Source organism: Choloepus didactylus, chromosome 1, assembly GCF_015220235.1.
Source record: "Choloepus didactylus isolate mChoDid1 chromosome 1, mChoDid1.pri, whole genome shotgun sequence".
In the NCBI taxonomy this organism is placed as follows: Eukaryota; Metazoa; Chordata; class Mammalia; order Pilosa; family Megalonychidae; genus Choloepus; species Choloepus didactylus.
This window is the reverse complement of record NC_051307.1, coordinates 50,209,983-50,226,374: the sequence shown is the minus strand read 5'-3', so window position 1 is coordinate 50,226,374 and position 16,392 is coordinate 50,209,983.

Here is a 16,392-nt window from a genome sequence, read left to right as displayed (position 1 = left end):
AGGTTCTATACTTCACTGTTTCCCCACCTTACTGTAGTTCTTGTCACAAATTATGTATTTATATATTGAGTCCCAAGCCAGTGATTTATCATTTCATTTTATGCAGTTTCCTTTTAGATCCTGTAGGAACTAAAAAGTAGAGCTGAAAATAAAAAAATACAATAGTACCGTATTTACCTATGCTTTCTATCTTTACTGGATATTTTTATTTCTTCATGTGGCTTCAGTCGATCGTCTAGTGTCCTTTCCTTTCAAACTGCAGAACTTCCTTTTTAGCATTTCTTGCAGGGTTGATCTAGTTATGATGAAGAACCTCAACTTTTGTTTATCTGGGAATGTCTTAATTCTTCCCTCATATTTAAAAGATAATTTTGCTATATATAGAATTCTTGGTTGATAATTTTTTGCTTTCAGCACTTATAGATATGTCTTCCCACTTCCTTTTTGCCTCCATGGTTATCTTTGACATTCAACAATTTGATTAAATCATGATGTGGCATGGGTCTATTTGGGCTTATCCTGTTTGGAGTTCATTGAGCATCTTGGATGTGTATATTCATGTCTTCTTTTGTTAAACTTGGGGAATTTTTAGCCATTATTTCTTTGAATACTCTCTCTGACCCTTTCTCTCTTTATTCTCTTTCTGGGGCTTCCACATGCAAATATTGGTATACTCAGTAGTGTCCTACAGATTCCTCAGGATCAGTTCAGTTTTCTTCATTCTTCTTTCTGCTTCTCAGACTGGATGACTTCAATTATCTAATCTTCAAATGCACTGATTCTTTAATCTGCCAGCTCCAATCTGCTGTTTAACCACTCTAGGGAGTTTTAAATTCCTATTACTGTGGACTTCTACTCTGTTTTGTTCCTTTTTGTAATTTCCATCTCTCTATTGGTATTCTCTTTGTGTCCATCTATCATTTTCCTTATTTTGTTTAGTTCTTAGTCCATGTTTTCCTTTAACTCTTTGAGCATATTTAGAACCATTTAAAAAAAAATATTTGTGATACCTCAGGTCTGATCCTCTTCATTGATGGTATCTAATGCTTTAGTATTTTCATTTATCTGGGCCATTGCTTCCTGTTTCCTTGCATGCTTTGTAATCTTTTGTTGAAGCCTCAGCATTTTGATATTAGAGTGTGTTATCCCTGGAATTTAAACAGTGAGGTGTCTGTTCCTTAAGCTTGTATCCAGCTAGTTTCATGACAGAATTTTTCTTGAATGCCAGGAGCTAACAAGAAGAAGAAGAAGATGAAGAGGGAGAAGAAGAGGAAGAGGAAGGAGGAGGAGGAGGAAAAGAAGAAGAAGGAGAAGAAGAAAAGGAGGAGGAGGAGGAGGAGGGGAAGGAGATGGGTAGAAGGAGGAGGAGGAGAAGGAGGAGGAAGAGAAGGAGGAGGAGGAGGAAAACATCTTTCCCAGCCTTTGGAGGTTAACCCATGTTAGTGCTCTTCTTTAGGGCTATCCATACAATGAATTTAAAGAATAGCTCTAAGCCAAGATGTGGGGAAGTCCCTGATCTTTTCTATGCATGCCTTTTGTCTTGAGGTGTGGCTCTAGGAATTCTCCTGTTTACATGGATACAAATGTCCCTTCTTCCCTACAAAATAGTTTCCTCACAGTCCTGGGCACTGAAGTGTATATCCTACAGCCAACCACTCCTTGCCCCAGGCAACATGGCAATCCCTTGCCATACAGTGTTCTGTAGGAGAGCTCAGTGAGCTGCCTTCTACATGCCAACATTCAGGTTAAGTTCTGGGACAATGAGTCCTTCAGCCCCCACCAGACTGTTTGGGCCAGACGTCCAAACTCCCAGTTTGTGCCTGATGATTACTCTGCTCCCTCTGGAACCAGGACCAAGGATTCAAACTGGAAGTGTGGGCCAGCTCTGCATGGGGAAGGGGCCAGCCAGGGATCCATGAGATCCTATTTCTTTTAGGGGTCTTTTTCTTGTTTCAGTGCTCACTCTGTTACTGCAATCCTTTAACTGTTTTCTGGAGCTTTAGAAAGATATTTGTTCAAACTCTTGCTGGTTGTTCAAAGCTTCTGAGACAGGACAAAGCCCTGAAGCATCACATTCCTCCATCTTGATTGTGTGGGGCTTTAGTATCTTAATTTTTGATATAATTTATTTAATTATAAATTCATATAATAAAATTTTAAATAATGACTGGTTCTAACAACTGAGAAAAGTTCCTTGCAAAATTCCTGAAAAATTGACAATTGGCTTTCACGTGTGAGTGGGGACCAGCTCCAGTTTACTGCTGGGTAGGTCAGCACTTCTTTACTTGCTCACAGCCCTAGATATCTATTATTCTATTTTTACAAAGTGATCAAAAAAGCCTTTTATTGGTATCTGCCTTCTCTGTTCCTCTTTCCCAGTTTTATCTGGGTCTTCTTTTACTTTTTATTATTTCTTTCTTGAAAAAGTTGGATTTTGCTCCCAGCAATGTCTCCTCAATATGAGGCTTTGTCTTGGGAATGAAACTTGGTTTATTGGCTTAGAGCATTTATAGGTCACATAATATTCATGTATTGTCAGACCTTATTGCATCACTGTCCTCTTGTACCTTCCAGATGCATCCTGTGGAAACCCTTCTCTTTTGCTGTTGTTCTTATATTGGAATGCAGCACTTTCTAGCATATACCTGTTAGCTACATTAGGTTCTTTTAATCTCAGAGCATCAAAATCCAACTAACTTTTCTCTGCTTTCCTCCATGCAGATGATAATCATACAAGGGTGTGTGGATGTTGATGGATTTGTAGCTACATTCTCATATTTGGGTGGTGGGGGTTGTTTTTCACTAGGTTCTCTTGTAGAAGTTGTCTGGTAGACTTCTTAGCAAACTCCATGTTGCTAAATGCAATGTTAAATTCTCAATCTTCTTCATCATTAAACAATAAGAACCATTTAACAATCCCTCTTCCATAAAACACTGTTTAGACTTAGCTACAAGGATACCTTCTCTTGTGGTTCCCTTTCTATTTCCCTGCCTATACATGTTGAGTCTTTTTTGCTACTTTCTTATCTCTTGGCTTCTAAACTTTGGAATGCCCCAGTGCTCAGTTCTTGGACTTCTTCTTATTTTTTTTAAATATATATTCATTGCCTAGGTATTTCATTTAGTATCCTGATTTTACATATGATTTGTATAGTTTATCTGATATATAATTTCCCAATCGTGATTTATATGTCAACTGTATAGTTTTTATGACACATAAACTCCAAAATTTCTTTTCCTAGCCCAGTCTTTTCCCATGAATCCCAGCATCATCTTGTTTATGTTATAGCTCTAATTGGTTGTCTTATAAGCCTAAGGTAAGATGTCCAAAACTGAGATCCACAGGTTACTCTTCAAACTTGTCCCAAACTTTGTTACTGTCCCAAACTTATTAATGACAACTCCATTCTTTCACTTTCTTTGGTAGAGAAAATTGGGGAAATGCTTGTCTCTTCATCTTCGATGTCCAATATGTCAACAAATGTTTTTGGCTGTACTTTAAAAATATATCTACAATATGACTATTTCTCACTATTGCCACTGCCATAACCTTAAAATCACCACCATCTCACTCTGAAATCTCACAAAAGTCTATTAATTTGTCCCCTTACTTCAGGCTTTGTACTAGCCCTCCAGTTGATACACCATAAAGTGATGGTTTCAAATCCATCTGCTCAAAACTCTCCAGTAGCTTTCCATTTCATTCAAAGTAAAGTACAAAGACTACTTTTTCCTACTAATCTTATCCTTGCTCATTTTATTCCAGCCCTATCCTTACTCTTCTTGCAATAACCCAGGCATATTTTTGCTTGAAGGACATTTAAAGGCTTTTTCATTCTGCTAGATAGGCTTTTTACCCAAATATCTACATGACTCAGTCTCTAATTTTGGTCTTTCTGTAAATGTTACTTTTTCAGAGAGAGCTTTGCTAATCACCGTATATAAAATTAGTCTCCTTCCATGCTGTATTTTACTTATTACTGTATAATTGTGTAATGTATTAATTTGTTTATTGCTATCTCATTGCACTACAGTGTAAATTCGAAGAGGTCACAGATGGTTTTCCCTTGTTTATTGTGTTCTCTCTGGTACCTACAACAGCACCTGGCATACAATAGAAGTTCATGATATATTTTCTGAATAAGCAAATTACTGAATGAAAAATATATATAAATTTGACTTTCAAAATGCTGGAAATCTTTCATGTAGATTAAAAATTATGAAGCATAGCCTCTGACATGTAGCTTTAACAATTCACTCCAAGTTATCCTTTACCTACTTTAATTTTTCTCTAAATAAACATTGTGGGATTTCTCATTCTGATGTAAAATCCATTATGCTTATAGTGATGGGATAATAAAATTTTACAGCTGGTAGAGCATTAAGATGCTACTTCTATTATTTAGACTAAATGCATAAGACTTGTCAATTTTCATAAATTTGTGTACTTTTGTACTTATTTTTAATGTCAATCACATATTTTTGTTCAAGAAATGAGTTACTTAGAGGTGAAAATGAAAAAAGTAAGGTAGTTTAAATAATTAAAAATTCTGAAAGCGATTATATTGAATATATGCCAATTTATACCTATATTAAAGCAGAATACAATGTTTTAAATAATTTTGTTGTTAAATAACATGAAAGAAAATTCTATTTTAGTTATTTAGATAACAGATAAATACATAGATTTAGGTATATTGATATATAAATACAGACAGATATTTGGATGACATAATTTCTAAGATATCTGTGAAAACAGCAAAATAGTTAAGAAATTAGACATATTTCTCTCAATGCTCAAAAATATAAATCACAATTATAAATGAAAAAAGAAACATTACTGACTGCTAGACCACACCTTTCAAATAATTTCCCAAGATTTAAAACATCATTGATATTAAGTAATAATACCAAATGCTCTCATGCTTTCATTATCTAGTTATATATTATATAATTTTTCTTTCTAATTATATACAATTTATAACTATATAATTGTATACAATTAGAAAATAAAATTAAGTAGATGTACTAAATTTGAGGCTTTTGATTATTTTTATCTGACTTGTATATGTCAAGGTTTTTTAATTATTTATCACCTATTTCTGCATCTGAATACATACCAATTTTTTCTTCAGGATATATACATAACTCAATCCTTTCTTAAGCTAGGAAGTTCTATTGTGCTTTAGTCTTGGCTTTTAGTCTTGACTGTGAAATGTAGGCCCTGGATCAAGGGGCTTAAAATCTCATCATCCTAAAGCCAGTAAGTGACAGAAAATCTTTTTAATAGCACTATAGAACCCACTTACACTGAGTAAATTATATGCCATGGTAAAACATTTTCAGAAAGTTTTAGGTAATATAATGGGCATGTGAATTCCAAGAATTTTGTTTGTTCATTCAGGGAAGTTCTGTGATATGGTTTCTGTGCTGACACTTTCCAAAAGCCTCAGATTTTATTACTCTTTCAGATTGAAGTAAAGGACCATTAGATGACAAATTATTGTCATCTAAAGGACCATTAAATGGCCATTAGGTAACAAATTATGGAATCTGAGTCACAGCAATTGTGCAGCAAATAAACAAAGCAAAACAAAACAAAACGAAAACACTGCTCTTTGAAAATGCAGAATTATGAGTGACTCTGTCTTTACTTCCAGAAATATTATGCCACTTCATCAATTTACTACTGTAAGAACCCAAAAATTTAAAACAAGACAAGGGGCACAATTCAAACATTTTAAATTAGATCTTGTTTACTGACAACATATTGAGAATATACAGTATTTAAGCTTTCTGTTTCATACAAAGAGTAATATATGATGAAATGTCATGTTAAGAATGTTAGGAATGTATATTTTCCACCAGCCAGACTATCACAGCATTCCAGTATGCAGTGACCCTGATCCGCTTTTTATTTCTCATGTAATGATCTCAAGTAGCCCTGTAGTTCCATAGCACTCTCACATCTGCATTGGAAGCACAGGAATTCTAGCTGTTCCACGAATGACAATAGCAAATGTGGGAAGGAATGGGGAACTTTCAAGGCAGTAAACAGATGTAAAAATCTCCTTGTCCTTTTTCCAACAGCTGTCAGTCACAGGATATTCACAAGAAGACACCCCTGTGGACCAAAGTTAGCCATCTCTTAGGGCTTGTCATCTTCACAGAGGACTCACAGCAGGCAGAATAGCAAAACTGACTACCTGGGAGATACAGGCTTGAAGGATGTTTAACAATAAGAATGACATTAAACAAATGAACCAGGATGGTAAGGCACTGTCTTCATTGGATGCCTGTTTGGAGCACAGACCCTAGTGGGTAGGAGAACAATGAGAATCCCAAGAGACTTATCCAGCTTGTATCAAACATTCAGTTTTGGCTAAGGCATGTGTCCTTTGCTTTTCATTGTCAGAAACATCCAAGAGCTGGGTGTTGTGCTCCAAGACTAAGACAATGATTTGTTCTTCCTTTTCACAAATAGGATTACAGTACTATTTGTTATCTTGCTTAAGACATACTTTTTTGTTGTTGTTCTTGTTTTTACTTTCAAATGCTTGACTGACAATACCCTGGGAGATGTCATAGTTTCTGTACCAATCATTGTAGTATCCCTTGAGGAACAGTGATTTCTTGGAGACTCTCTTTCAGGTGATTCACACAGCTGTCAATGAACTAGAAGGATAGCCTCTTGCAAGGCTCACTTGTCCAACATTTTAACATCAATCCATGTCTATTTGAAATACAGACAAGAAAGAAGACATTAAATGGTGCAGGGGGTAAAAAGAGGGAGACTAAGTTCATTAAGCCTCCATCTCAAAGCAGCATGTGTGGAATGTCAATTTAATAATAGAATTGACAGCTCTTCTCTGGTGTCACTCTGCCACAATGACTTCTTTGACAATTTATAAAATGGACCCTTTGTAGATGTCAGTGAGTAGCCCTGCATACATTTGTGAATGACCTGCATAACTAACATTCTCCCTTATGCCACATTTCCAGGATCTGTCCCAAGAATCTTTTCAGACTGACCCAGAGAACTGGTGTATAAAGACCCAGTGAACTTACCCTATTCTCAAATGTAGGGTATCATATTGACCACCCATCATTGTCAGGTCATAAGTCAAAATGCCTAACCAGTTTGGAAAATACTTTTGGACTAAAGATATTTTTGAACCATGTTACTGTATTGATACTAATATCAAATACATCTAATCATATGCTAACTCTGTGATAAGCCTTCTTCACATTAGCTGCTTTCAATATTCCAGTCTAAATTTGTCCTTTCAAAGCCTATATGGGTCTGTCTCGTGAATTAAGTCAATCAACATTGTGTACACCCAGAAATGAGTTAATAAAAAAGAATGGCACTGACAGTTGAAAGTAAAAAATCATGTAGAAAGCCACAAAAATTTCTCTAGAACTCAAGTTCTGGATTCTGTTACTTTGATTATTCTCTTATTTTTAAAATATATTTTTCTGGCTGATGAGAATCAAGTTAATCGGGAAACAAAGAAGAAAAAAATACAAGATGACTTCCCAAAGGTCCAAGGTAAAATTCCTATTTAATTTGCAGTCATTTGCTCTGCCTTAGGAATTTATTTATTCTCTTTTCTCATTTTAGCAGTTATTACAAATTGTTTTTACTGAATAAGCTAATAAATACAAAGCATTTTATTAAAGAGGGCAAATATTTAAAGTGTGTTTACTGTAATCAGCACAAAAAATGATTTGATGAGATCTATGACAATTTAGTTCACTGTGCTAAAATTAAAATTACATGATACATAAATTCTATTTTCATAAGAATATTAATTTTAATTGCAGGTGACAGGAAGACATGTATATACATACTATATATAGCATGTATATATAATATCTATAACTATATATGCCATATATATTATATATATCACTAATATATTGTATATATTATACCATACATATATAATATATATTACTGTTTTTAAAGGAATATTCATTGATTCTTTCAACCATGTTGACTCTCCATGAAATAATATTTAGTTTCACAGTATCTCAAATGGTTATAATAACAAGATATGAATTTTGTCTGTAAATACTGTATACCAATTAGAAAATATGAAAGTAGTTTATTTTATAAACATTATCTTAATATTATCTATTAGTTTATCTGTTTATCATTTACCTATTTACTTCACTCAGTAATATTCAACATTTTACTAAGCATAGAATCCATTTAATTTTTAGTGAAAAGAAGAGAAGCATAAACCAATTCTAGAAAAGTTTCAGAGCTGGAAGAGAACTTAGAGAGCCAAAAATATAACTTCCTTATTTTACTTCTGAAGAAACTGAGGCCACAAAATTAACTGGCTTTCTCAAGTTTGGAGCAAAATTTCTGTTAGAGATCCTAATATAGAACATATTGATCAAAAATTGTCAAATAATTTAAAGTTGCTGTTGTTTTTAATAACAACAAAGAAAGGGAGCTCAAATTACTTGGGTGTGAAACATTCCCATTCTCATTGGCTGTTTGCCTTGTTGTATGTGGACTGTTGGGCAGCTAGCAACAAAACTGATGTATACAAACCTGTGTCATGAAAATACTTAATATCAGTCAAAGGTAACATAATTAACTAACATTACTTACTCTATTCTTAATACTGAGTCATCTTAACAGTTTTAAATAAACTTCTCAAAACAAAGTATTTCCTTAACGATACATAAAGAGTTAAGAGTATCTTTTAATTTGATTCGGTAAATAAATTATTAAAATTATTTTTACACTATTATCCAAACGTAATATTGTTCTCAGAGTTTTAAAGAAAATCATTGAAATAAAATATTATATGTTGAAAATAGGTTTTCGTGCTGTTACTGTCACTAACACTATAAGTTAACACAAAGTATTTTATAATAAAATATATATCTGCGGAACATTCTGTATTATTAACAAAAATAAAACAATACAATGCATGTAACAGGATGAGTTAATTCACACTTTTTCTTTATTTTTGTTTCATAAAAGAAATTTAAAAATTGGATATAAAATGCTTCTAATACATGGACAGATTTTTGTCTCCAATAAGAAATATCAATTTTAACTTAAAATTATTACTGGGCTTGTAAATAAGAATAGCTGAATTTAATGATATAGCCAACCAATTCCTTAATTGTTAAAATAAGTCCTGTTTGACTAAGTTTAAATGCTTGATTTTTTTCAGAGTGATTTTATATATCAAAATATGTTTATGTCACTCTTTATATAAACAAACTGAAACCTGTAACTGCTAACTCTTTTAAAACAAGAATTACAGATGACTGGCTCAGTCAGATGAACACTGAAGACAGGAAAGCATAAACCGATAACAAATAATGCTTATTGTATGAAAAAGATATTCTAGATTTTGAAGGCTAATGTCTTACTAAAGATGTCAGTTTTCAAAAAACTATTAGTATGATTTCAGCTTCATTTAAAATAGTCCAAAGCTTATTTTAAAGCTCTGGAATTGGTATGTGGGAGATTTAAGAGGTGCTTAATCTCACTTGTCTGTTAGAGGACTTAATTCATCTATGATAAGTACATTTGTAATATGTCACATGTATGTGATAATGTGTACTCACTTCATAGGAAATGTCTAAGATAATATTTCCAAGTAGGCATTCTAGTTCTCATCCTAGCCACACAGCTCTTAATCAAAAGAGAATCAGGTGTACTGCTTTGCAATGAAAGAGGTCTGAGGTAAGCTCTGTGTGGAATCAAGCTAGATTGACAGATTGCAACAGTACTAAGTAAGAAAAATGACTCAATCTTTGCTCACATAGTATTTTTATCATTCTTGAATAATCTTTGAGTACAAGCAATAACAATATGTTTACAGGAGCATCTAACTTGAATAAAATCACATTTCAGTAGTTTTTGTTTATAGTGGAAAAACGCATTTCTCATTTTGGTGAATAATTCCAGAAGATTCAATAGTTTATAATTCAGTTCTTTTGTTCAAAGGCCAATTTTCCTTGAGCTTATTCATGTGAAATTATGTTAGATTCAGTCTTATATCATATTAGGCTGTCTCTATGACATGTAGTCATGACACATTGTGGGTGAATTAGCATCTGATTTTGGAGAATAGATTAATATTAAAGTGGAGGCTGGTGCAGGAAAAAAAATAGTCAAAAAGAACAGTTTAGCAATATTCATCTTTTGATAATTTCTCATCCATTTGACTACATAGTGAAAAAGGAACTACACAATTTTATTGTTTAGAGGTTAATACAAAAGGTAAATGAAGAAATGACAACTTGGAGAAGCTCTTTACATGCAGAAAGAGGTTCATAAACAATTTATCTTGAATAACTTCATGGGACTATTTACTGCTTCCTGCATATTTTTCATAGACTTGGTTGCAATGATAACCTTTATTGCTTTAGTGAAAGTAACTTACAGGTATAGACATAGACATAGAAAAAGACACAGATGTGGACATGTATACATCTCTACTTAAATCCACATCTGCATCTATATCTTTATCTATAACTCATGTCTATTATATATCTGCCTGATATAATATTTGCACAGAATGGATTGACTTATAAGATGTAAGAAATTCAGAACTAACTACTCTGACAATTTGTCAATTTTTTCTTTTTTAAATATGAAATATTAACAACAAAGAAAAGTATACAGATAAATGTAGCAGATTTCCATGAACCAATGAAGTAGATTAGCAAATATTGACATTTTGTAATATCTGCTTTACATATTTTTGCTTTAAATAGAAAACTCCTTTAACACTGCAAATCAAGACCATCTGTTGAATGGTATTTCATGGGAAATTAGTAGTTTAAGAATTCTAAGACCTTTCCTCAGAATGAGTATGTTTGCCTTACAGTAATGATTATAGTGATAATATCAACAATAGTATTTCCCAAGTCCCAGTTGAGTAATCTCTCTATTATTTCAAAGCCTTGATATTTGGAGAGAACAAGGTCTAGTTGCCTATACTATTAGGGTTGATCTAACTTTTAGGTATTAAATTCTGATAACCCAAAAGATTTGTCTGTTTCTGAAACCTCTTATGAAGATTGTTTACACCACAATTACATCGGTAACCTCATCAGGACTGATAATTACACATTGCATCCTTTGTACATTGCTTTGCTCAATTCATTTTACTAAATATGTTTGAATAAATAATGATATCAGAAGTTATGGCTAGAACATGTTTATAATCTTGGGATGGCATGAATATAACTTACAAACACTTTAGCACATGGAAAAATGAATCAATCACTGATGAATGTTAATGATTATATTCTTATGCACATTTATTACTATATCAGTCAAGATTTTTAGAGCAAGAGGCAAAAATATAGTTGATAAAAACTGAAAAATAAATAAAAGCAATTTAATTTGAAGAAATAAACTGGCTCCCAAAATCTTAGGGAAGGCCAGAGATCAGGCTTGGAGGTTGTCCCACTTATATAATGCAGCCAATTGGTGATGACATTACATCCACTGCTACTGGCACTTAGACACTGCCACTTGAATTGTCTTCCTCACCAACCCCAGATTCTGGAGCCAGACCTGTTACTACTGTTGCCTTTGAAAACTGGAAGTAGCTGCTGCTGCAGTTTCCTCTACTACTCATCACTAAGTGGGATACTGTGTGATCCCGGAGTCTCCTTGTTATGGCTACAATTTCAGTCTGTGGGGGTGGAGAGATGATTGGCAAAATCTATATTATTGTCCTATATCTTCAATGCAAGGGAGTCTAGGGATGCCATTTTCTGACATCTTAAAATTCAGTGTGGGAAGTGACTATCCCAATCATAGAGAGGGTTCAGAAGCTGTGTGACCAATAAAATCACACGTGTCTACTATCATTGTAAAATAAGAAATGTGATGCTATGAAATGAAAGCAATCTTGAAAAAAAAATTGTACTAACCTATATCAGAGAAACTATTTAGCAACGTTGACATTGATTAACAGGACCCAGAATTAAAAGTAATTCTGTTACCTGGCAGTATGATATCAGTTGATGTAGTAGTAGTAAGTATTAATCAGATCCAGAGAAGTATAGCATCATTTTTGATGTTAGCAGAGAATATAGATCCTACATGTTACCAAGCAGCCTCTAAAAAATAATGTAATGTATTTCACATGAAAAATGATTACTGTTTTTAGAAAACTAGAAACTTTGAGTTTTACTGTAGATGTTTGTGATGAATGGTACAGGGCCATCCTGTACTATGCACGTTTTTAAAGTGTTACTTTGAATATTTTGGTAGAATTTTTTCAAAGCTTCAGGCAGAATTCTTGCTGAAGTAGTCATATACATTTATGTGAACAACTGACTAAGGTTAGTTTCAATCTGTGACTGTAGAATAATATAACCAAGTTCATTTACCATAATGATGATGCAATCTATACATTCTCTTTTATTCTACCTTATAGAAAGAATATTTGGAGGAAAAAAAGAAAGAAGGCAACTGTTTTAGTTTGCCAGGCCGCTCAAAGCAGATACCATGACATGGGCTGGCTTTTAACAATGTGAATTTACCAGCTTACAAGCTCTACAGCTTGAGGCTTAGTAAAGTGTCCAAATAAAGGCATCATCAAGGCAATGCTGGCTGCCAGCGATCCTTCACTCCTCTGCCACATGGCAAGGCGCATGGCGGCTCTGCTGGTCTCTCCCTTTCCTTCCGGGTTTCGTTGCTTTCTGCTTCTTGCTTCCGTGGCTTTCTCTCTCTTTGTCTGAATTTCTTTCTGTTATGAAGGACTCCAGTAAAAGGATTAAGACCCACCCTGGGCCATGCCTTAACTGAAGTAACCTCAAAAAAAAAAAGTCCTACTTAAAATAGGTGTATACCCACAGGAATGAATTAGCTTTAAGTACGTGATTTTCTGGGGGTGCATACAGTTCCAAACTACCAAAACAATGTTCACAAGACTCTGGCTCACAGAACATTAAGGCAGAAACTCTGATTGCCATTCTTGTTTCCAGCATGGAGTAAAGGAGGTAAGTGAAATTACTGTATCCGGATGATTCAGATGGTGTCTGAATCATGAGATGATGGAGTAAAAGGAATCTGTGTAAAGCTTTCTTTACAACAACATTAGACAACATAACAGAAGATAAATGAATGCCCCAAAGATTTTGACTGCATTGCAGGAAATTGGAAATTACTTGGAGTGAAGGGGCAGAGATCATTATTCATTTATTGATTCTTTCAACAGATACTTAGTTAATGCTCATTTTGTGCATTAGGCATTTGGTATAAATGAGTGAAAAAATAAAATTCACTGCCAAAAAAACATATAGAAACGGATCCTTTTGTCACTTTCATTCTAGTAGTGATATGTAAAAAATAATTATAACAATTAAAAATATATAGAGAGATAAGTGCTATGAATGAAAAAGAATAGGGATGAGGATATTGCAAGTGCCAGAGGGTGGGTTAGGGAAAGTTATCATTTTAAAAAAGATGGGCTTTTAGCAGCATGAAGAAGCTAATATTTGAACAGAGATATGAAGGAGGAGACAAGAATATTTGCTATGCAGTTGTCTGGGGAAAGTGTATTACAGACAGAAAGAACATCCAGTGAAAATACAGGGCAATGTCTTCTGTGTTTAGGAAGAGCAGGAAGCCCAGAGTGGAATGAACAAGGTATTCATGGGAGTAGAGTAGTGGTAGGTGAGATCAAAGTGGTAAAGGGGACAGATTGCAGAGGACATTAAAGACCAGTGTATGCATGCAGATTATATTTCTGTGACATGGGAGCTGGTAGAAGACTTGGAGCAGAGGACTGACACTATCAGATTTATGTTTTAAAAGAATCTCTAGGGTTGTGAATTGAAATTAGACTATAGAGGGGTAAGGTTAGATGTCTAGAGAGCTTTTAAGTGGCTATTGCCTTAATTCAGCTGAGTTAATTTAGGATGTGCCCCCTGGCCTTCTGAGTTCCAAATAGATTCTACTACTTAGAATAAACTTATTGTCTTCACCTATAAAATAAATAAACCAGCTACATTTGAAGTTCTTCACACATAATATGATAAGTAAGAAGAGCTCAATAAATGTTAGTCAGATACATTAATATTGATAAATGTGTTACCGGTGGGATAAGACTATTTTACAAATTTTGTCAAGGAAATGCAGTGATTCCAACTGAGAGGAATGTTCACAGTATGTGCTGGCAGGTGACAGGAAATGCATGCACAGTTTTATATCATAATTTCATATTTACAAGAGAATTTATTTTGATAATTCATTTACAAAAAAAAAAAAAAAGTTTGAAAATATCACTGAGGCTGCTGGTGACCTGCTTTTGTGAATAAAAGTACGGGTATGAGGGTGCAGTGCAGTCTGACCTATCAGTCTCTGGAGGTAATGGAAGAATCAAAATTTTGTAGTTACAAAAGAGCATAACTGATAACAGATTGAGAAAACTGGTTAAGGTTTCTCTAAAATCTTATATCAGTAAGAATAGAATAAAGCCAATATGAAATAAGCTCTGAACAAATTAATTGTAACATATCCCATTAAAGTTAGTGTAATGATCCACATTCTTGGAATCTATAACATGGCGAAATAAACAGCTAGAGATAGTTGAGACCAATGTTCAAGAAAGTGTTTCAATCTACTTTTAGGATATTTTCATGGCAGAGGTAGAAATGTCAGGCCATCATGGTATACTGATACTAGATATTAAGATAAAACAGTTCAATTTTGTTTTAGATGTATTCAAAATCTGGACACAGATTCAGGTTAACTAATTGCATGTTCTTGGACAATTCAGTATATAAATTATATATGTAATATCATCATCATCATCAGTCTGAATGTTAATAAATTTTCCTGTGAAAGAAGATCCTTAAAAGGTGAACTAAATCCAAGATTTGTTCAGTGAACTACACTCTAGAAGTCATTCAAATCAGTTTGAATGTTAAGTTCTTATAATAGTTCATTCTCATTCAACTCCTGATTAACTCCGGATGGATTATTCAGTTCGTTATTTGCAAAAAGGCCACTGCAGCTATTTAGTGCCAGCATTGTTTACTCAGGCCTTCCTAGATACTCTGTGTTCAACATCTTTGAACTGTGATTTTCTTATTGTGGGAAATTGGGTTAGGAAAATCTCAAGAGGCCTTGTCAGTGAAAACATCTCAACTGTGTTCACTAAAGCAGTCTTCTCATACTGATCAGATTTCCTTTTCAAGCATCCCTTCATTTAGAGATGAGAATGCTCTAAAAGTTCCATTATTCTAGTTTATAAGGTAGCACATTTCTCAGTTCACATTAATTCACCAGCATCCTAATTTATAAATGAGTCTTGTGAATTTAGTTTCCATGAAATAATTCCCCAAAGTATAAGAAATTTAGGTGAATTGAAAATAATTGAGTTTCTGAAACATGAAAGGCAAGCATACAAGTGGAATAACTGAACTTTTTGACATTGAAGTTATGAGCCCTGTCATAGTATTTCTAGCTACAAAAAAAGAAAAGAATATTGACCAGGAACAGTTGGTCATGCCACATGTTTCATGAATTTCAACAGGAAAAGGAGTAAATAAAAGGAATATTAGTGCTTTTCAATGTCCTGGAGCAAGTCCTTTTATGTATTTGTATATTGCTGAAAATGTGACATGTAAATTATTTAAGTTCATTTCATTATAGTCTCAAAGCAGGTTTGAAATGGATCAAGAACTATACATAACCAGTGAGCCAGCCAAATCAAGCATTTGTGGAGATAGAAAATCTACTCTAAATGTGATACACAACATTAACTGTAAATCTAACTTGGCTTCCATTTCATTGTTGATTTTCAATGTCCTTCTTAATGTTAAGCAAGTGTCATCCGTCAAATATTCAGACAGAAAAGCCAAATGATAGGTAAACAGTCTTTGTCAAAATCTTCACATGAGAGAGACTGCTTTTCTAGAATTTAAAAACAGCAGTCCATAATGTTAGGGAAGGCAGATTTAACTCAAATAAAGTGATCAACTAACCATAACTCCTCCACGCATCTTTATATCATGGTATTGTGAGTGATGCTCAATCTTCATACTTCTATGGAAACAAACTTTATAATGTAAAAATCATTGGGTGTTCAACAAAATATATTCATCTAATTAAATAAAAAGAAAAAACATTCAAACCAATGATTGTCATCAAATGAATGAAGTGCTCATCCAGTCACATTTTTCAGTTCTCAGAGAGGGCATGACATAAAAATCGCCCATGAAAGCACAGCTTCAGCATAGGATGCTGTGGTGGCTTGGAGCTGTATGCACCCCAGAAAAAACATATTCTTAAATCTAATTCATTCCCTGTCCATTGTAAATAGGACCTTTTCATGAGGTTTCTTTAAATTGTGGCACACATCAATCAGGACAGGTCTCTATTAG